Source organism: Passer domesticus, chromosome Z (genome assembly GCF_036417665.1).
Source record: "Passer domesticus isolate bPasDom1 chromosome Z, bPasDom1.hap1, whole genome shotgun sequence".
Taxonomy (NCBI): domain Eukaryota; kingdom Metazoa; phylum Chordata; class Aves; order Passeriformes; family Passeridae; genus Passer; species Passer domesticus.
The window spans coordinates 72,481,121-72,504,216 of NC_087512.1; the positions used below are offsets into that span (position 1 = coordinate 72,481,121).

Here is a 23,096-nt window from a genome sequence, read left to right on the forward strand (position 1 = left end):
TTCAACATGTTGTGTTTTGGAACTATGAGCTCTAAAATATAGAAACAAAGACAATCCAAAAAAGTATAAATGATAAAAAGGAAAAAAAACCCCCACAGAATATTATTTTTATAGAATTTTGAGATTAAGTAATGTTAAATTTGTGATTTACACGTTGATTACTGAGGTCTGAATATCTACCATTGCTTATGCAGTGGAAGTTTGGGACATTTGGTAACTGGTAATGGGATGTAGTGGAGAGTATTATAGCGAGAATTGTTGTGCTGTCTGTACATATATAAAATATATACAGCTTTTTACGCAGAAAACTGACAGATGAGAATGGCACAGGTTAAGTCTCAGAGCTGTGATTCAGAACTTTTCTGCCCGAATTCCATTTTCAGTGTTTGGGGTCTCTGACAATCACCTGGGAAAGGAAAGCTGCATATTTTAATTATCATCCAATACCTGACAGAGAAGAACACAGAGTTAATAATGGGCATTATCACTGTTTTTTTGAGTCAATGATTCAGAGTGCATCATTCTGCATTCTGCTTGAAGGTCTTAATGAACAGAGTGTTACCAAAAAAGACTAAAGAAAAGTATTGTATAAAAGCAAGAATTGGTAGGCAGTTAGTCACTCTGTGGGGATCTTTGATTAAATAAAATGAAATAAAAATATATACAATACTCTTATGGACAGACGATAAATTAACTCCAGGCTGCACAGCATATATAACATTACAAATAATACTAAAAGAATATGTATGTGAGCTGTGAAGCCTTTGACTAGTGTAACTGAGCAAGTAGTTTCTTATTGTACTCCAGACATCCTTGGTGCTGGATATCTAGGCAATTCCTATATGAATTAGGACATGTTTTGTAATAACTTCTGTATAAAATAATGAACTGGGATTTTGAGCAATGATGCAGAAAACTTTTTCCAGTTGGTGTTTGAATTTTCAGAACTGAAGTTCCATGTTTATTTCATTTACAAACAAATTTAAGCCATATATTTAAGTAAATAGTGTTCTTGACTGCTACTGTGAGAACAGATTTTTGCAGAATCACAGAGTCATTTGGAAAGAAACTGACCCATTTTCATAAGGATTTTTTTAGTGCATATATGGTTATAACTTTTGAGTAAGTCACTGATAATTTGGAAACTAAAATGATTCATTTGTTAAATATTGTTTCAATTTATGTTTTAGAAAAGGCAGATTACTTATGTACAATTAGAAACTATCATGCTTAAGTGACTTTAAAGTCCAGTCTTCCACCCAAATGCAACAAAGGCTTGGAAGAGTCTACACATAAAAGTTCATTATCAATTGAAGTTCGGTTTTGTATCTGAAAAGGTAACATTGACAGCTGAGATTTTACAACAGACTATTTGTCATTTCTCACTATTCACCACCTCTGAAATGCAGAGTAAACTCACAAAACCTACAAGATTCTGGGACTCCTTCTGTTTCAAAGATGTCCTATTGAAAATCAGCCACAGTAGGAAGATCATTTTAATCCTTAATGAAATTAAAATTTTAGATGACTACCATGACATCTGAGACAGAACAATGAGAACATTATATTAAAAAATGAGTGCTTGCAACCAATGTTTCTTCTGTGAAAATTGACTCAGATTCTTGTATTAAAACTTATCGCTAATGAAGAATATGCTTTATATCTATCTAAGGAGCATTGAGTGTAGTTGGTTCTTCCATACCAGTACCTGTATTTAATTTCCAACATGTGTTCATTTTATATATGAATCACTTGGCTACCAGTTTTGTTCACTATTAGGAAACTTAATGCCTGACTCTGTTAAGATGGTTGATCAATATTTCCTTGCTGGTTTTGTGAAAAGGAATTACGTTGGTAAATTTTCATTATTGTTGATTGGTATATATTTACTGTCATAAAAAATGGGCAGTTCTTTCTTTTATAACAATGTGGCATCTGACTTTGCTTGAACTGACTGATACACCTGGATAAATTTTCCTTTAAGAAATATTCATTTCAGCTAATTTAGCTTATTTTCTGCATGGTCACTATGTCCAAATACTCATGTGTAACCACTGGCTGTAAAAATCTCACAAACAAGCACATATGAGATGAAGTTAGCATCAGGCAGATGTTTAGAGAGTGGAACTTGGAATTTGATCAACACTTTACTGATTTCTGAAATATCAGCTGAACAGAATAGGACTTTAGGTAGTTGCAGAGTGTTCCTATCTGCTTAGCATACAAATAAGTGTACTCTCAGGATTCAGTGACCAGAAATTCTCACTGTAAGGGAAAAGAAATAGCCCAAACCTTCCAACTTATTCACAAATATAAAGAGAAGAAAATAAGGAGTAAATGCTGTTTGTTTCCCTCTGCCTCCTCTGGAACTGAAAGGGTATTTTCTGCTTGAGCATTTATCCTTCTTTTCTAATACATCCTGCCATATGGAGGAAACTAAAGGAAATGAATCACTAACTTCACATGGGGTAGGATGAAGGAAAAGAAGGCACACAGGAGAGAGGAATGGCATTCTGAATTCAGGCCAGAAATCCTTCTGATCAGTTCCAAACATCAGTTTGGTTAATGGCTTGGAATGGCAGCGCATCCTTGAAAAAGCGCAGGGGAGGTGGATGCAGAGTAGATTAGGCGTATCAGTCTCTGATCCACTTCTCAATGCCTGGCTAGCAGCATGTCTTCTGCATCTCTTCACACAGTCTGGTGGGGCTGGTAGGAGGACCTTCTGGTTGAGAACTTCTGCTGTATACAGCAGCTTTCCCAAATCTGTCTTCTTAACTGAGTCACTATTTTGAGCAAGAGTTCTCCCTTCCTTTTAATAATGATCTCATTTAATGACTCTCTGTATAATTAACTTTTTTAGCAGTACAAAAATTTTTTAGTTATGGAAATAAATCATGATACCACCAGAAAAAACAAACCTAGTTGTTCTATGCGACATTTCAGGCACACTCAAACTCTATCTGACTGAGTGGCTTTTAGCACTTAGAACGCTGTAAAAAGACCTGATGATGTATGAACCAAGTCCAGCTTGACACATCTGTTGTACATACACAGCAGCATCTGACATGTAAAACCCACCTCTATCATATTTCAAAAGGATGACTCAGCAGGAGCCGTGAAACTTTCTCAATATCTTGGGAATTAAAGTTAGCTTTTATTCTTCCTTTGCATTCCTTGAAAAACCCTCTAAATGTGAAAAATACTGGAACTAATATAAACAGCAAATGTTTTATTTCTGAATAAATAACAAGTCTTTATAACAAAACAAAATTTCTGTATACAGAAATAAACAGAAGCTTATATAATTTGCCCAGAAACCCTCAACTTATTTTGAAATATATATTTCAAATTCACAGTCTCAAAACTGGGTAAGTGGGTTAACACTGAGGTTGCTATTTCAATAATATACAAACCTAAGCTGAAATGGGAAAAAATGAGCAAGACACAATTCAAACAAGCTTCTATTTCTAAGGAGTATCTTATATTTAAGTATTTATAGGAATTTTCATGGGGAGTTTTAGGTATGAACTTCTTTGCAGAAAAGCAAATCTTTGACGTTTTTGTTCACAAAAGTTTTAGACAGTGTCCTGCCATGCCATCTGGTGCTAGCTGGCTGTTCATTCAGAGCATTTGCCATGCGTTCAGGAACTGTTTTTAGGTGGGTGTAAGCAAGAGCACTTGCTAGTTTGAGGTATAATGAATGGAACAGGCTAGTCATCAGTAACAGAGACATAAAAATCCAATCTACCACCTTGATTTGACTTTGTTCTCATGTGTGATTCATAGCTTTTCCAGTTAGGAAGTGATAACTTTGCTCCTTTGTCTCAAATTTTAAATTACTTTTGCACAATATGAAATATGAAGTCACTTCATCACACAATATGAAGAATGGCAGTCAGTTCTTGGGAGTACAAGCACTTTAACGGAGACAATTTTAATTAAGATAGCATTGCAGATCAGCCCTTCACATTTCTATTCCATTGCCTTTTCTATCACTCCATTCCTCTGTAGGATGATATTGGTACATAGCCTATAAACTTTTCGTTCTATCATATTCTACTTGAATCATACCATAAGCATACCAACAGGAATATCTCTTCCCTACCATAAATTCCAGAAGAAATGCAAAAAAAATTATCTCATATACATTTCAGTAACTGTTATATGAAAAATTATCTAGAAATATACACCTTTATTTGCGTGAAATTCTATGTGCCATTTAAGAAAATGCTGAATACACCATTTTCATCTCTTATTCAGACCCTATTTCTCTAAAAACATGCTATAGTACTTGAAGTATCTTTATCATTAAGTTTGCAAGACACTGATAAATAAGTATTTCCATACCTACATTCAGCCTGGTTCTCATGAGACTTCAAAATCTCTTCACCACAGGTGAAACTGGAATGTTTTAAGGCAAATGGAAAAAAAAAAAAAAAGAGTGTGAAGAAAGAAAGTATATGACTCCTTCAAATTATGAAGAATAAAGAAGTCTCAAAGAAACCACGCTTTGTATTCTCTAGTTGAAGTCTAGGAAATTAAATGTCTAATGCAAGCAAGCCATTCATTGTTTGGTAATGATGGCTAGAGAAGCTAGAGAAGCTTTTGATTCTCAGACAGTGGAGTAAAACCAGAATCAAGTCACATTAAGAATGACAGCTTCAGCAAAATGTAGATATTGCTGGTGTACAAACTAGGACGACTGCCAAGATCAGAACACATTTGTTTTCTAAAACCTTATATTATCTTAATAAATATAAAAATCCCTAAAGTAATATTCACAAACATCCATACTTTTGATGAACTATGTATTAATGTATAGTAGAGGTGCAGTAACACATGGAAGCTTTTTCATACTTAAAATAAAAAACAGAGAAGCAAAGTGAAATTAACAGAATATATAATGAAGAAATGTATTCACTGCAATTTGAAAAGAATGCAGTTTTACAATGGTTTTGGACATAGGCAAATGAGAGAGAGGCAAAAGAAATGAGGAGACAGAGTTTCAACAATCTCTTTCCCAAATGTTTACTCACAGACCTCACAGACTCTCAGAGCACCTTGTTTGAAAGACAAGGGACAAGGAGCCATAATTCAGGAGACCGGGTAGTGTCTTGGTACAATATTTAAATAGTAGCACTTTGAAGTAGTGCTTCCTAAATTTTAATCATTGATTGACTGATGGTATGTGGAGCCCTTCATCAGTCTAAAGACAGTAAAACTGTTTTAGGACTATAACTACCAAAGGAAATAAAGACTGAGGTTTAAAAGTACAAAACTCAGTGACACTAAGTTGTGGGGAGTGTTGACCTGCTGAAGGGCAGGAAGGTTCTGCAGAAAGATCTGGACAGTCTGATTCAATGGTCTGAGGCCAACTGAATGAGGTTCAAGAAACCCAGTGGCAGGTCCTGCCCTTGGGTCACAAAAACACCACACAGAGCTACAGGCTGGGACAAAGTGTCCAGAAAGCTGTGCTGCAGAAAAGAAAAGGTCATGGGTGTGCTGGTCAATACCCAGCTGACCAAGAGCCAACATGTATCAGGTACTCAAGAAAGCCAATGGCATCCCAGCCTGTATCAGTAATAGTGTGTCCAGCAGGACCAGGGCAATGATTGTCCCTCTACACTTGTCACTGGTGAAGCCACACCTTGAGTGCTTTGTTCAGTTCTGGGCCACTCACTACAAGATGGACATTGAAGGGCTGGAGTGAGTCCAGAGAAGGGTGAAGGAGCTGATTAAGGGTCCAGAGGTAATTCCTAGGAGGAGCAGCTGAGGAAACTGGGGGTGTTCAGCCTGGAGAAAAGGAGGCTCAGGGGTGACCTCATTACTCTCTACAACTGCCTGAAAAGAGATTGTAGGAGGTGGGGTTGGCGGCTTCTTCTTCCAGGCAACTACTACAAAACAAGAGGAAATGGCCTCAAGCTGCCAGGGGCAGCTCATGTTAGATATGAGGAAAAATTTCTTCACTGAAGGAGTGATTAGGCATTGGAATAGACTGCTCAGAAAAGTAGTGGTGATACCATCTCTGGGAGCGTTCAAGAATTAATTGGGTGTCACACTTAGTGTCATGGTTTAGCGGCATGGTGATGTTTGATCAAAGGTTGGACCCAATGACCTTGGAGGTCTTTTCCAACCTTAATGATTTTATGATCATTAATATCAATCACAAATATCTAATGGACATATAGAAATCTTAGATCAAAGCTGGGAAAAAAGCCTATCTCTCTTGCATGGAACAGGCAGATCTCTTCAAAGATGCATAACCAGATACCATGATACTGAAATACTATAAAAGGAAATCATGGGCTTATGAGGACTAGAAAATCCAATGATCTTGAAACCTATCAAAGTCATTTCTGCTCAGTATCATCTGTTTGAAAGCAGAGGATGTTTATAATTTATTGAGTCTATCATTAATAGGCATATGCTAAAGAATAGAATTCAGAGGGTCTGTTTTATGTCATCTAATGAGGCCAGAGAAGGAAAATTCCAGCTAATGACTCAATTGTCATCCCTGGAAATAGATGTTGGAACAACGCTTGCTACCAGCTATGAATTATGTCTTATCAAGTTTTTACAAGCAATGAAATTAGGGGAAGATACTTTATGCAGATTATCTGCATTTCGATAAAGGTACTTTGCTGGGAAAGGAATAGCCTCAAACTTCTCTAGTGACTTGTTAATGACTGTGTATCATTACTGAATGTGACATTAGAGCAAATCCCCAAAACATTGGTTTTGTCTATCTGCTGAGAAAGATTTCTTGACATTCATATGCATAGGATCTCAATGGAACCATAATTAAGTCCTGTTCCAGCTGAATGGGGTCAGATCTTTTCTGATTTTAAAGCCTATCAGTTGTGTTTTTCTCTACTATGTAAAGGCATTCTCTTTAGAGCTCTTGACTGAAGGGACCAAGTTGGATACTAAGCTTTTCACCCGCTGGGCTACCTATTCTGTTGTGATTTTACTATCTTGATGCTCTCTTGGCAATGCTTGAGCATCCTTTGCCAAATTGGCCATGAAAGGCTGCTCTTTGCTGGCAGCTGCAATGGCTGCTGGTGTCTGCGAATGTTATTGAGGCAGAATGTAGCTCCAGTGCAGAGAAACAGATCAGCACAGAGAGCCATGCTTTGTTCTTGGTGAACTCATCTAACCTTCAGACGCTTTTAAATTTTTTCTGGTTTCTTCAGGAGGTGTCCAAGACCCTGGCAAACTACAGCTCACTCACATTAATCACAGGTACACTTCTGATGTTGCTGCCAACAGCAAATGAGACACAATACAGGGCTAGATAGATCCTGCCTAACCTGATGTGGCAGCAGTGTATCTGCTGCAATACAAGGTGACCTTGTATACACTTGCTGTGTACTGGTTTAAATTTCACTGAGAGTTTGACCTGTGGCTTTATAAGAAAAGCATTTTACATGCTCAGATTCCTCAAGTGTCATTTAAGTGCCTCACTTTCATAAGACTTATTGATTTAGTGGGAACTATTTAGTCCCAGAAGAAATAAAAATGAGGTAATGCATAATACCTATATGATAAAAGAAAACCTCTATATGCATTACATTAAAAATGGTTAGCTTTAAAAAACCCACCATCATAAAAAGCACTTCCCTGCCTTAATGGCAAAAAAGTAATAAAATTGATATGTGGAATTTGTGATTTTAAGTGATCTCCTGCTTTGTTCTGAAAAACCTGACTACAGCAGTCATGTAATAAGCAGCAACCCTCTTTCTTCTGAAAGTCTGTCACAGCACTTAAAACAAACACAGGGCTTTTTTTCTCTGCTTCACTGAATGCAGAAAAAAGTACAAAGAACGATGGTGCAAAATGCTTTGAGAAAACACAGAAACAGGGAGGCACTGAGAGCCTATTCTGAAAAACCTTGACACTATATCAGTAAGAGGGAGAATTCCAGCTGCATTTACCAAAGCCACTAGGTGTCCCTGCTAACCTGCAGCAGCAGTGGCAGGTTCAAGTCCTGCTGGAAGATACAAACACACTTCATAAACCTGTCCAAAAAAAATACGGCACTACCAAATCAGGCAGCATCATCTGCCCAGCTGTGCATCACTTCATTGTATTGTCCATTTATTTTATCTTGCAGGGTTTCGGGGATGCAATAGTTGCAGGCAAGGTCAGTCAGAACCAGTCAACTGCACTGTTTCCTGCTCATTAAATAAACCAGGTATGTCCTTGGCAAATGGAGACTGGAAACTTTCTGAGACCACACAGTTCTCAATCAAAAGCCAGGAAGTTTTCAGTGGTGTTCATTGCATTCGGTGCATTAAAATGAATAATGCAGAAGTATTGAAAAGGGCACAGACGCTGTGCTTTTAGTACTGACTAAAACAAATATATTAAAGGGCCTTTTTTATTTTTCTGCTCCATTTTTTCAGTTTTGTTATATGAAAGCATATGATTTGATTTAAAATCTCATTTCATGAAAGAGACAGTTTTTGCAGTAAATCTTACGCAGATTTAGAGGCTGTTCAAGCAAGTTTAAGATATTGCAATATGTTATTTTAAAAGAGCTTATATCACACTCAAATTAATAAGATGTTTATTATTAACATTACTGGGAACAATGATCACCCAGTGTTGCACTTCCAACCTTAATTATTCTATGACTCTATCCTTCTTCTAATACTGAAACAAAAGGGATACTTTTTGAATGTAGTCTAACTTCATTCAGTAGCATATAACTCTCTCTAACTTGCTTTCTACAAATTAGAGCTTCACAAACAGAAATATTTTATTCAAGGTTGTACTTGGTCTTTTTATACCCCAGGAAAGGACTCTTTTTTTTCTCTAGGAAAGAAGAAAAAACCCACCAAAAGCCTATCTTTTCTGTTGCTGCCCCCCAAACAGAAAAAACCCCAAACACTCTCTTTTCCTAAAATCTTCTGTATTTTTTCTGATGCCCAAAGTGTCTGGGTATGATGGTACCTCACTGAAACTGCAATCTGACTATATCCTACTCATATGAGCTGGGATTTCTACAAGGTGCTGTGCCTCCCTCTGGGATGCATCACTATCTTTTCCTAAAAATGCATGATTTATTTTACAAGAATAAAACAATTATGCTGCACTCTAATAGTAATAGTTCTGCCAGAAAGATGAAGCTGCAAAAAACCTGTGCAGTATAACTGGCAGAATGCTAGTGCCCACTTCACCAAAAAAACACAAAGAATCTCCCCAAATAAACAAAAAAGAAGTAATATTCAGTAGTTTGCTGAAAATCTTATTAGAGAGCATTTGAAAATATACAAATGCTACTTACAGTGCAAATTATGTTGAGATTTTTTTACTGAAAATATTTCAATGGTAGATTTTTGTGGGGTTTTTTTTTGGTCCCACTTTTATGTGGTCATTTGGTTTTCAAAGTTTCAGGTACTTGATACCAGGCCTCAGAAGATAATCTGCTCATTTTTCCTCACTAGTGAAGAATCTTATTTTTACACTGCAATTCATTACTATAAAGACATTCCCATTTTCAGTAGCAATTTTTTTACTCAGTCAGTTTATGTGGAAATTCTGAAGAAATTCAGTGTAACTTTTACAAGGTTCAATGACTGACTTCTTCTAAAACATGAGAGCCCTTTAAATCTCCAAGGTTGTACAGCTTAATTCTGTGTCTATAAAAGCAAAAAACACATTAGATTTTTACTCACTATTGTTGGTTGCCCCTCTTGGCCTTCTCTAATGTATGTACAGGAGCTAAATGCAATGGAGATAAATGCTTAATGAATGCTATCAAGTTTTCAATATTGACTTTATGCAACAGATGGTTCTTAGGCAAAACAGGAGTAATGAAATATTTAAAAAATCACTATTTATGAAAAATTTCAACCATTACCTACTTAGGTTGATGGTGATTAATTTAGAGTTGAGGCCAGTTGTATTGTTCTGCTCCTGATGAATATCTATAACACTCTAAGACAGTACACACAATATATTTTTGTTAGAAGGAAACACACGGGTGCAATGTGCCCTACCATTGGCCAGGGCTGTCCTCTCAGTTCATTGCTGACATTCATACACTGCTAATCTTGGACCTTTAAAATGAATATTTTAACTGCAATACTATCAAGTGCAAGCAAAGTTCAGGTCAGAATGCTTAGTAAGAATAATATAAACCAACAAAGGATAAGATGAAATCTCAGCACATAGGTGAGCACAAGAGCTAACAAGGCCTCACATGTCATCAGTGTAGCATGCATCTGCAAAATAAAAAGGAGTCCCTCTGGGAATCAACTTTAACATTGCAAAGAAATCTCAACCTTGACGCAAAGGAATTGTTTTGCAAACATCAGGCTCAGAAGCCTTTTTTTTTCCTACTTTTCCCTTTCCTTCCTTTTGTTTTGCTGTTCCAGTCAACCACAGTAAGACATGATTAACAACTCCTCAGTGATGGTGTGTTTCAAATATCCCTCAGATTTCTAGGGTCTTCACTGGACCAGCTCTGTGGGAAGAGATCAAGATATAGGAAGGGCAGGCCAGTTTCTGCAGGAGGCAATCCTTCTGCAAGAATAAAGCTGTATAATAAGAAGCAACAGGATGCAGCAGGAGAATAAAATAACAAAGAGCAGAGATGAAGGGGGAAATAAAATAGAAACAAAAACATGGTAACACAGGTTATGACCCAATAATAGAGTAGCTGAGGAAAAAGAGAGCTAGTGAAAAGGATGCATGTTCTCTAAAATGCAAAAAGAGAAGGAAAGGTATAAAAGACAAAAGAGACTGCACTTTTACAGGTTCAAGACTTTGTTTATTACCCTGTTAGATAAGCCACTGCTGTTCTATATAAATTGATAATAATCCCTAAATGAAGTAGGACTTACCACCTTAGCTAAATCAAACAAAAAAAGGGGAAAAAACCCTCTTAAAAACAGATTGTTTGTGATTGAGATTAAAAAGATAGAGTCCCATAGTAAGGCCACTGGGATGTGCAGAAAAGTTTTAATGCTCAGACTGGGATTCAGGAAGTACAGGCACATACCTGGCCTCTGCCACTGATGCTCAACCCGGGTCAGAGTCATTCTCAGGTCCTGGTCTTGCATTATTTTCAGTTCTTCAACACAGCCTTCCTCTCACCACTTTCCTTGTTTGTGTAATTGATCTGTAAGCCATTTGGGAACTGACAGCCTCTTGCCATAAGAGCGTGAACTGCTGACAGCCTTTTAGCTCTCAGTCAAGTGTTAACTGCTGCCTCTTCACGAACCCTTAACTCACATAAAAATCCCTTTTGATTTTCTCTCTGCTCAGCATGTTGCACCCTGCCCCTGGCATTGGGCTGTAGACTGGTACCATGGTCCCGTGTGTTTGTGTTTGTCTTTGTCTTTGTGTGTGTGTGTTTGTTTGTGTGCACGCGTGTGTGCAATACCATCTACACTGCTGTCACCAGCTCCCTGTGTGTAAATGGTATCTTGTTGCCCTGTGTGCAGACAGCTACTTCCAGCATCTCCTCCCTGATTGGTCCTGAGGGCCCTGGATCTCCCCTCTTTCATGTGGTCTGGGCAGAACAGACTGGCTGTAGCCAGCTGAGAGTTAGGGAAGGGATTCCTGACTGCACTGGAGTGTGGCACAAGGAGGAGACATCTTGTGCAGCAAGTTTCCCCACGGCTGAGCTACTGTATGAGGGGTCATGGCCACTGGCTAACTAAGAAATGTGAATGAAAGATCCCTTTCTTATCCCTAGATACTTCACCTTCAAGAAATCTTCCACTTCCTTTACTTACACAACTTCTTTGGTATTAGTACCATGAAAAGCAAATGATGTTGGCATTTGCAAAATGCAACCTAAATCATAGAATAATAAAACATCCTGAGTTGGAAGGGACCCACCACGATTATTGAGTCCAACTCCTGGCCCTGCACAGGACACCCCAAAGAGTCACCCCATGTGCCTGAAAGCATTGTCCAAATGGTTTTTTGAGCCCTGTCAGGTTTGGTGCCGTGATCACTTTCTTAGGAAGCCTTTTCTGGTGCTCAAACACCCACTGGGTGAAAAATCTTTTTCTAATATCCAACCTAAATCTCTTCTGATGCAACTTCCGGCCATTCCCTCACATTTTGTCAGCATTTGCCACAGGGAAGAGATCTGTGTCTGCCTCTCCTCTTCCCCTCCTAAGGAAGTTGTAACTCCCATGAGGTCTTCCCTCAGTCTTGTCTTCTCAGGCTGAACAGACCAAGTGACCTCATTCACTCCTCATACAGCTTCACCTCAAGGCTCTTCACCATTCTCACAACTCTCCTTTGGATGCACTCTAGGAGTTTAATGTCTTTCTTATATTGCGGTACCCAAGAGTGCCCCCAGCACTTGAGGTGAGGTTGCACCAGTGCAGAGCAAGAAGGGACAATAAGATTTTTTCTCAAGTTTTTCTAAGTTTGTTATTTAGTTCCATCAAAGCTGGTGCTGCTCCTGCTTTTTCAGCATGCAATTCTATGAGACCATTTTTATTAACACGAACCACATGTATTCTGATGTTTCTTATCTTTGTATCCTTGGTCTTACGAGGGGATGAAAGCTGTGGTGCACTTAGAAGCATTTTTAATGAGAAAACGAGGAATGCAGCATGTACTTTTTTGTTCAGATTAAAAATATTTTGTATTGTTTCTACCCATGTTGGCTTCAGCATAACAGAAATAAGCCCAGGGACCATAGTCAGCCACGTATGGTGTGCCACCATCATTCACTTTCTATTAAAACCACTACAACATGTACAGTGGTCTCAACTCCTGTTATGTCTTTGCTGCAAATCATTAACTCCATGGCCTCAGAGTCACACCAAGAAGTCTGCTTCTGTTGATAAGCAAGTGTCACTGAGATGAAAGGAGACAAGGTAAAGCATTGGTCTAGAAGACAGAAGGACAGTGCCATTCACCTCAAGTATTATCAATTATGCAAGGCTAGTTACTTCTGAGGAGGAACATGCAGGAAGTTAGATTGCTTGAACTTATTTATCTGATATAATAAGGAGTCTGAATGCAAATTAAATACATAAACAAAGAAATTAAGTCATTAGCATATTTTCATGGGCTTTAATAATACATTTTCTCTGGATTTCTGAAAATAGTGGTATATTTTAAAATGGGGCTGAAATAGCAGTAGTCTGAACACATGGAACAGAAGGCTAATAAAAGGGATGGATAGGGGAAAAAAGGATGTGAAAAGAAATCCATGTGCATGAGGAAAAGAACTCCTACAAAATTAAATATAATATACAGCTAATAACTAGAAAAGAACAGTAAACTAGAAAGTTTGTAGCATTGTACTTGGAGCTTTGGATTTTACCAAAGCTATGTCAAACAGTTCAGCACAGGACGATTTTCAAGACAAAATTAAAATGTATAGTTAATGTAGGAGAAGTTGTTGCATGGGTACTGGTTTATGCACACTTTCTTCCTGTTTAAAATATTTTGCTTTCCTGTGTGCATGTCAGTGAGACCTGTAGTGAGAAGTCACAGTATTTCTATATGTGATAACTGAGCACATTCTATCTCAAACCTGTGGTCTCTTCAGAATGAAAACACCTATGCTGAATTATAAACACCAGCCTCAGACAGCAAATAAATGAGGCAAAAAGAAAACAAACAAAAAAGCCCCACAAACAATTTTCCAACAGTTAACTTCAAAATTAAGGAAGTCCTAGAAAATTGTTCTGCTACAAAACCACACTGATAATGATTGAAAACACTAAACATCATCACAATTGAGGCATCAACAATTACTCCTAGCTATCTGGGCTGATAGATGAAGCCAATCTCCTGGTAGTAAGAGTGGTCAAGATATGAAAAATTAACATCTGCCTATTTCCATTTACAGGAGTGGTGCAGACATGCAGAACTTCTCTCCAGCCACTTACTTCCTTGAGAGAGCCCTTTCAGGAAGAATATTATGCGAAGTTCAGAAAACTGATTATACCTTTGATTGTAGGTAATGATTTGGGGTCATTAGCTAAATGCTGCTTCTCAAAATGGACTGCCAGAAAATCTCCACCTCAGGCTGCAGTTTCTCGTAAGCAAGGTCAGCGGAACTGAACGACCACAGACATGTGTGAGGGCATATGACCAAGGTGAGCTATCATCCCAGTATCACTGTGGCTGTCATGTATGATGCTCTCAGCTTTAGTTACATGATTTTTGTTTCAAACCTCTTTCTCTGTAACTTTCATTACTTTATTTAGTTTCATAAGCCAAGAATAGTAGAAATAAGTTCAGAAAAGGCTTTATAGATCTAGATACAGATAGGTATAGATATAGATATAAATAAGGTATATATGTAAAGCAGCACCTAGTTTATAAGCCTGCAGGTATCCTCCATTCAATAATTCTCCAAAGTCCATCTCGAGGTTTTCAAAATTCACCATTTTCAATTGGGTTATGCATTTTTAGTCTAATTTTATAAGACCACAAAACCAACTTCTTGTTTTAGCACATTTTTTCCCATGTCATCTTCAGATTAGAGAAGAGAGCTCTAATTATTAGAAAAGAACAGAGGTAGGATGAGGATGCCTTTGTCTGTGAATCTTGACAATGAACTTTACCTCCAAAATGAAAAATAAGGAAAAGTGTTTTGCTGCGATTTTGAACTCTCAGGTGTAGAAACCCAGTCAATCTGGAAGCCAAGGTAACCTTACTAGACTTGATAGCATCAACATACAGAGTCAAGACAAGAGTGCCAAAATGAAACAGAACATCTTCCCAGAAGATGGGATAAGGAGGTATCAGTCATAGTTCATACTAGATAGATATTTCTTACCAGATTAATTGCACAATGCTGCTTACTCAGACTCTCTGTTATAAACTCATTGACCTTCTACCAAATTTAGCTAGGTCTGACAAGAGCTTACTGTTCCGTGTTTTCTTCTCATTCTTTCTTTCAAACTCTACAGGCTCTTTGTGCTATTTTGAAAACAAGAGATGCTGTTGGTGTTGTGCTCAGTGCTCAGACTGCAGATGCCAGGCTGCAAAAATCTGCATACACTGATTGTGGGCACAAAGGAACATATCATGTGGAAAGAAGGAAACCTATTGCATCCTATAGGTCTTTGCTGTGCTTCCCAGCTAGGAAGCCTCCTTCTCTATCACTTACAATCACAACAAAACACATTAAATCAACATGTTATAGAAGAAATTATTTTACCTTGCAGGGATAAAAAAGTCTAAAGAAAATACCCTTCTATTATCATGTTTTTACTTCACAAAATAAAGTCTCATTCAATTTACAGCTGGTATCTTACTGCCTTTGTAACTGGTATATTCATATCAGCAATCAGATCCATGAATATTTTTTGTGTTTAATAGGTATAATTTCCATGAATCACTAATGGAATCAGTAGGAGGATATAATACACATGCAAAAAATGAGGTGCTGCCCTTCAGAATCCTGGAGGGATTTCATCAGCACAAACCAGTCTGCTTCTTTACTTTACAAAGCAAGGGTTTTTCTCTCAAGTAGGAATTTCACAGCAATCTGTAATGCAGCTCTGGGAGCATATACTGGCATTTTAGTCAAATTTTTGTGAACAATATTTAATTTAAAGAAAAATCTACTATTTTAGCTTTTCTAAAGCTTAGATATATGGAAATAAAGCTGTTTCTTAGCCTGGAAAAACATTAAGCAGTTTGGCTAATGCAGCCATTTTTTCCTCCAGATTTAACGCAAAGTAATTGGGTGCAAATGCTCAGGTCGTATGCTGGCTCTAGAGGACTGAGTAATTGGAAAGAGAATTAGTTCATTAATGCTCTAAGAACCTACCAGTACTTCATCACAAAGAGGAAGGAGTAGGAATAATTCAGCCACAGTAGAGCTTCATTTCAGTCATAAACTGTAAGCAAGATTCAGCACTTTGATTTTCCTAGAGCTCCACATTGGCTTTAATTGGCTTTGGATCAAGGACTACACTAAGCCTCTTCATGTTTGGTGTTTATAGACCGAATTCTGTCTGTGAGGCATAATCATATACATTTCAAAGGGCTTATCACTGCCTAGTGATAACTGCAGGTTATCACCTTTTCTCCTCTACTAATACAAGGCAAGAATCAGCAGAAGACTCTCACTATTAATTATCCATATCTTTTTGTCCTGTTTCCTTCCACCCATAAAAACTCCTTCCCAGAAACTAACACTGCCTAAGAACTGCTATGTATGTTAGTTACAAATCTTCAACAATCCATTTGAGGAAGAAGAGTCTCTAGAGATACTTATTTTCCCAGCTGGTGTTATGGGAGGAACGTTTATCAGTCCATAAGAATTCTCTGCAAGACTTGGCACACACAGAAAAACAAAAAAAATTTTCTCCCTTTTTGAGTGCACAATGGCTTAGCAGTTACTCCTTTTCAGTTAGGGAGGTGGATATGTTGAGGACAGCCTCTGGGGCTCAGTGTACTCTTAATTTGAATATACCAAGAGCCCAAGAGCCCAGAAACATGGGCCGTTCCATCTTAATGCAGTAGATCAGGAAAGTATCTTTTGGTTCAACAGGAAAGGAAAAACAGATCCTGTGTGAAACTTAACATCATATAGATTGGTGAGCATGCAGTGACTACATATCACATGCAGTGACTACACATCACACACAGATATGAATCATTTGGAGGAGGGGGGAAACTGAAAAGTGGAATTAACTAAAGGAATTGAGTTATTAAAAAAACTTGAGTATTTAGTCCTGGTAAAATAAGCACTCAGAATCTCCCTGAGGTTCTTGGAAAACAAAGAACTCCTCACACTCTTCCCCTCACCCAGCATAGTGTCCCTCTCACAGGAGCTCTCCACAAACTTCTCCAAAGCGAGTCCTTCTGTGGGTTGTAGTTCTTTATGAACTGGTGAGCATGTGTCTGCATGGTGCAGCCTGTCATGAGCAGACTGTTCTACTGTGGCTTCCCTGAAGGATCCTAAATCCACCCAGAAAACTGGCTCCAATGTGGACTTGTCTCTCCATGGGGTCAATGGTCCTGCCAGGAGCCTGCTCCAGTTCAGGCTTCCCATAAGGTCACAGTCTATTTTGGGCATCCACCTGGTCCAGCCTGGAAATCCTCCACAGGCTGCATGTGGATGGCTGCTGCTCCTGGGGTTTGCATGGGCTGCAGGGGCACAGCCTGACTCACCATGGGGCTGGCAGGTACCTGGTACATGACGGGCACCAGGGGATGCAGGGAAATCTCAGCTCTGGTGCCTGTGAAACCTTCTCCCCCCTCCTGCTTCACTGCCCTTGGTATCTGCAGAGCTGCTCCTCTCACATGTTTGCACTTTTCTTCTGGATTAAACTGCTGGGTATTTTTCTCCCCTCCTCTATAATAGAATATCCCAGAGGTGATACCATCATCACTGATGGGCTCAGTTGCAGCCAACAGAAGGTGTGTCTTGGAGCCATCTAGCAATAGTTTCATTAGACCCAAGAGAAGCTTCTAGCAGCTTCTCAAAGAAGTTGCCATCCCACTCCTATAGTCCAGCCCACTACCTAAACCTTGCCCTGCAAACCCAGTAAAGCAATGTAAGCTGAAAGCTGCCATAATTGGTTTTTTCCAAGGCAGAAGATCTGATGAATTAGCAGGTGGAATTCCACAGCAGGCTCAGCTCAGTAGCTATGTAAAGGCATGTCTGCATCACAACAAAGGCACAGCAATTAGAGAGACCTTTTCTACTGATATCCATTACTCTTACATAGTTGTCCTCTTTGTGATAGCAACACAGAAGAAAAGATATCTGAAGTAATTGCAATTGTATTATCATGTTTAAGCTCATTTTACCACAGCTTTTGGAACATCATCTTCCATTTTACTAGGGGAGTAAAGCTGAATAGGATTATTACAAGCTCTCTAAGACAATCCATCACTGATACCTGTGGAGTTATGCCAAAAATTAATCTTGTGCCTGAAATTAGTCATAAATGAAAGATTTATTCAAGTAATTAAATGGTGAGTTGTAAACACACTACTTTCAAAAGCAAATCACTTACAAGAAATCTGCTACTAACACATTCAGATTGCAAGGTTATCCGACAACTTCGTACAAATATGTGTTCCTTATGTACAGGTATTTTAAAGGAGACTCATTAAATTAGGAATTCAGCTCAAGCACATGTATTGCACTGCATTTAATGAATGCGGTGGGAGTAAAAAGGGAGAAGTTGGGGAACCCATAAGACAACTATTCTGCACAAGCAGAATTTTAAAACATGACAGGTGGGTAGAAGAGATGATGCACCATAAAATTTACATTAGAAGACTTGTTTGTGCTTGTTATAAAGAAAATAAAATACACATAGTATGAATGCAAATTATTACTTTACGAAAATGAAAGAGAAACGTGTATGAGTTTCTGTTAGCTACTGTACACAGTTACAAAGCTTATGAGTGTCTGGCCCCAGTGTGTTAAGGTTGGTGAGGTCGGTTGATCCTGCCTGAACACCAATGCCCAGCAAAGCTGTTTTGTCACTGTGGTCCTCAGATGAACAGGGGAGAGAAAATAAATCAAGGGCTCATGGGTTGGGATAGGGACAGGCAGAGGTTGCTGACCAGTTCATGGGCACAACAGACATGACTCAAGGAAATTAGTATAATTTATTCCAAATCAAGCCAGAGTGAGACAATGAGAAATAAAACAAAACCTTAAAAACACTATAATCCTACCCCCCTGCCACCCCTCGCCCCTTTCCCACCCCCACTTTCTTCCTGGGCTGAACTTTACTCCTGATTGTCTCTACATGTTCCCAGCCAGTGGCACAGGATGACAAGGACTGGGGTCTGTGGTCAGTTCATCATGTGTTGTCTCTCATGCTCCTATGCTCTCTGTGGAAGGACTTAGCACACTCCTCCCCTGTTCCTATATACATACATACATACATACATATATACTGTCCTTCCCACAGTAGTCCTTTCCAAACTGCTCTAGTGCTGGTCCTTTCCATGGGCTGAAGTTCTTCATTAACTGCTCCAGCATGGGTCTCTGCCACGGTGCAGTCACTCAGGAACAGACCGCACAAGTTCCTGCAGGGTTGCAAGTCCAGACAGCAAACCTGCTCCAGCACAGGCTCTTCTCTTCATGGGGCCACAGGCTCTGCCAGAAGCCTGCTCCAGTCTTGGCTTCCCATGGGGTCACAGTCTCCTCCGGCATCCACCTGCTCCAGCATGAGAGTCCTCAAGTGGAGCTCCGTGGGCTGCAGGGCCCTCACCATGGTCTGCACAGGGGCTACGGGAAAATCCCTGCTCCAGTAGCTGGAGCACCTTCTGCCACTCCTTCTTCATGGCCTCGGTGTCTGCAGGGTTGCTCTTCTCTCTTATTCTCACTCCTTTCTTCTCTGGCAGCAATTGTTGCACAGTGACTTTTCCCCATTTCTTCAATATATGATCTCATTTAGTGTCAGGCACTTGGCCTTGCCTACAACAGTCCTGTCCTGGGGCTTCCAGCAGTTTCTCATAGGCACCTCTATAACCCTCCTGCTACCAAGACCTTTTCAGGCCTACCCAATACAGACAGCTCTCTAAGAAAAGCTGAAATGTGGTAATAAAATAGACAAAACTAAAGAAGTTGTGGGGAATTCCTAGATTTCTGTATTAAGTTTAGCTTGCATACTTTGGAAAAAAACATTGCTGATTTCTAACAGGTTGTTTTTTACATACAATCTATTTTCCAGTCATGGAAAAAACTGAAACAGCACACTGGATGCAGGCAGAATTGGATACAACAGGTAAGGAAAAAGAATGAATGCCAAAGTGAAAAGTACTAGATTGGGTAACACTAATTTAGACAAAATTGGAATAATCTACAATTTCTCTTAAAAGACATGAAGAACTGAACCTTCCAAAGGGTAAGAATTGTAGCATTAAATAAATTTACTTGTTTTTTTTAAAACTGTATTTACAAAAATATCTTGAAGCTTATTTGGCACATTTCTCTGCAGGAGCATGTCTCTTGTGAAATGGATGGCCAAGGTAACTGATTCTCAGAAAACTGACCCAATAGGCAGCTATTCTGAACTAGGTCACAGAAAGAAAACCTTTTTTTTTTTTTTCTGAGTGGAAATAAATATCTTGTGAAGCATTACTGGGCCTGTCAGGGACAGATCCTTAAACACTACAACATATTTTGTGATAAAAAGAGTAAGGCTAAAAGAGCTTTTTTCCCATCTAACAAACAGAACTAGAGATGAATTAGGAAATCATGCAAATTCTTATTGATGGAAGCAGAAAATTCTAGCAGAGAAAACTGAGACTGACCTCATGAAAGCCTTGTAATATTTTTTCCTATTTTCTATCCTTAGTCCTTGGATACATGCTTCAGTAAGTGAAGTGCTCATGGTTGCATATGCAAGTAAAAAATCCACAACCCCCCCAAGAACGTATCAGTAAATGTAGCTTTCCTGGAGAGGATATGTTACTAGAGGGGTATCTAGGTGATCATCCTGAATCAAATTATTTAATCTTTCATTTTCCTTTCTGCTATTGTGACCTTTTGTGGTACTTACAGCAGGAGGAGGTGAAAAGTAATAAAAATCAAGTGAGAGGATGATTTTTGAATCCTACATGCTCCTTTTATGGTACTGTTCCATCAAGGCTTATTGTCCCAGCTGTAGTTAAAATAATTACAGAGCAATTACAGTCTAATGAGGAAGAATGGTGCAATCTACTCAAAATGAGTAAGAGAGAGAAAGCAGTATTCCTTGGGACTGATAAAGCCACCTTACATACATGTTACCAACCTGGAAAGACAACAAGAAATCTAATGCATTTGGCAGCTAAAAGTATCAGACAGTGTTAAGCATTTTCCATATACAAGGAGACAGATCGTTCCTATTTCAAAGAGCTGTCCTTAAAAACTAAAACACTGGTGCAGAGAACTTATGATATGTCTAAAAAAAGTAATTTACTTTTACATTTTTTCCTTTAATATTTAAATCCACAGAATAGGCAAAGCAATAAGATTTTCAAAGCTTTTTAAAAACCTTGTGATTTCATGACTTATATTTGCAAGGATTGACTCCAAACTTAAGAGGTGATCTCACATTGACCAGAAGAGCAAAAATGAAACAAGGAGGGTTGTCTGACTTCTGGGAAGTCTTCAGTTCATAAGTGCTGATTATCCTGTTGGTGATAGGATTATTATTTGCAAACCATTTGGTGTGTGTGCACACTGCCAGCTACGATACAGGGTTGAGATACCTGATCTGATTCCCATCTGGTTGAAGCTCAGGTAAAACTAAAGACAGTATTGCAACTCTTAAGTTAAAATTTGCTTTAGTCAGATAATGATTTTTGTTCAATTTCAGGACTCATTATTCAATGGTGACAGCTGACAATCTGTATCACTGTAGATACAAACTTGCTGTTCAATTTAAAAATCGTGCTTGCCCGCCCACGTTGCATAAGGGAAGATTCTCATGGAATACAGGGGAAGCCTCTTTTCTGCATGGACTCATTAATTTACAGCAGTTTTACTGTCCAATCAGCATTTAGATCAAATTCTAAATATAGTAATAACATGGTTAGATTGATGAGTTTCTGGATGAAGCCCAGGTTTCCAGGAACGATAAAGTAATAAACCTTGTGAAGTTATGGTGATGCTACTATTGTGAACTGTAGGTATAAATCTCCCAGCCTTCCCTTCTACCTCTTCCCTTCTGCCCTCCTGAAGTGTCTTTTATTCTGTTCATTATTTCTTATCTCCTGCGTATAAATTAGTTTTGCATTCCTTTGTGGCTGCATTTTAACACACCTCCTGGACATCCAGCAGAGCAGAAACAAAGCCCACCAATGAGAAACACTAAGAGCTGTAGAAGTTTAAGTCACTTGCAGTGAAAAGAATTGCATTCTCACCATTATCATTTGTTCCTTTTAGAAACAGATCATGCAGACACCCCAATAATTAAATCATTTACTTAATGGGAGTTACAGCAATTGGTAATGATCAAGACATTGCACAATCAGCAGGCTGTACTCATTTGTTCTGCTGCTTAACATCACCACTGTGAGAACAACATTGTTTATTATGGCTCACAGGCAGTAATCATTTTATGTAACATGAGGATTTTTTTCACTCAATTGCTTTCATGCTTTAGGCTGATGAAAATAATCATCGTGCTTGCACCTCTACAGATGATGCTCAAGAGTTCAGGTCACTGAATATGAAGTATATACATTTTTACTGGGGTACACATTGTGTTGTGCACCTTTTAAGAGAAAAGAATACAAATCTGGATCACTGTTTTTTTTTTTTTGGTCCTGTGTTGAGAACCCTTATTAAATTCAAAAGACTAACAGTGTCCAATAGCAAGACATCTTCAGTTTTATGACAGAATTCAGAAGCTAAAGATGAGGTGAAGGATTAGCTATGTAACTTTGACTTACCAACATATTCAGAAATGAAATGTCTGAATCCACTGGGCACTGAATTGGTTTGAGGATTTATATATGAATAATTCAATATCTACTCATTTTAATTATAGGCAGCTGAAAATACTCCAGCAATCTTTTCAGCAAATAGGTATGTCAAACACTATATTATTCCATGCAATGACCTTTTGGTCTGCTAGTAGCTGACCATAAATACACACTGCATCTCAAAAGGCTTGCACCTCATGTCCAATTCAACACTAAAAATAAGGCTATATGAGCTTGTAATTGACACTGTAAGCAATTTTATTGCTCTAACAATGAAGGCAAAACATGCATGGGGTTGACAATACTTAGCTGAAATGCTGAATTGAGAGTAAGGGGGTCAAATTTGTCAGAATTTAGCTTCAAAAGAGGAAAATTTATACAGAAGAATTTTCATCCTGAAGAAGAGAATTCCAGGCTAGCCTCTCTGCACAAATCCATTGACCCAATTCACTCTAAGAATTCAAAGTTATAAGATGACATCCATGAAGGCAGAGACCTTCAATAAGTCAGCAAAGGATTTCACAGGGTACTCAAAATACTTCATAATTTAAGTGTATTTTGTTCACTCCTTTTCATAATTTCTCTCACTTGGATGCAAAGAAAGAAGAGATCTTTTAATCTCTAGATTTTAATATAAAGCAGATATGATTTCATTTCGATAATTAATATTTCTAGGTAATGAGACATCATGGAAGGAGATGGAGAAA

The 23,096-nt window shown here is 38.4% G+C and overlaps 1 protein-coding gene across 6 annotated transcripts in view; it reads right to left on the reverse strand.

Moving 5' to 3' along the window:
• The window catches only part of LINGO2 (leucine rich repeat and Ig domain containing 2), a 478,753-nt gene that overhangs the window by 25,989 nt on the left and 429,668 nt on the right, over positions 1 to 23,096 (reverse strand). Inside the window, exon 1 of one of the 6 annotated variants that reach the window (XM_064405416.1) lies at positions 4,348 to 4,367. The exons of the other annotated variants lie outside the window; for them this stretch is intronic. The gene's annotated coding sequence lies outside the window, so the exon portion shown is untranslated. Of the gene's footprint in view, positions 1 to 4,347; positions 4,368 to 23,096 lie in introns of those variants that run through there. 6 annotated transcript variants of the gene reach the window in all.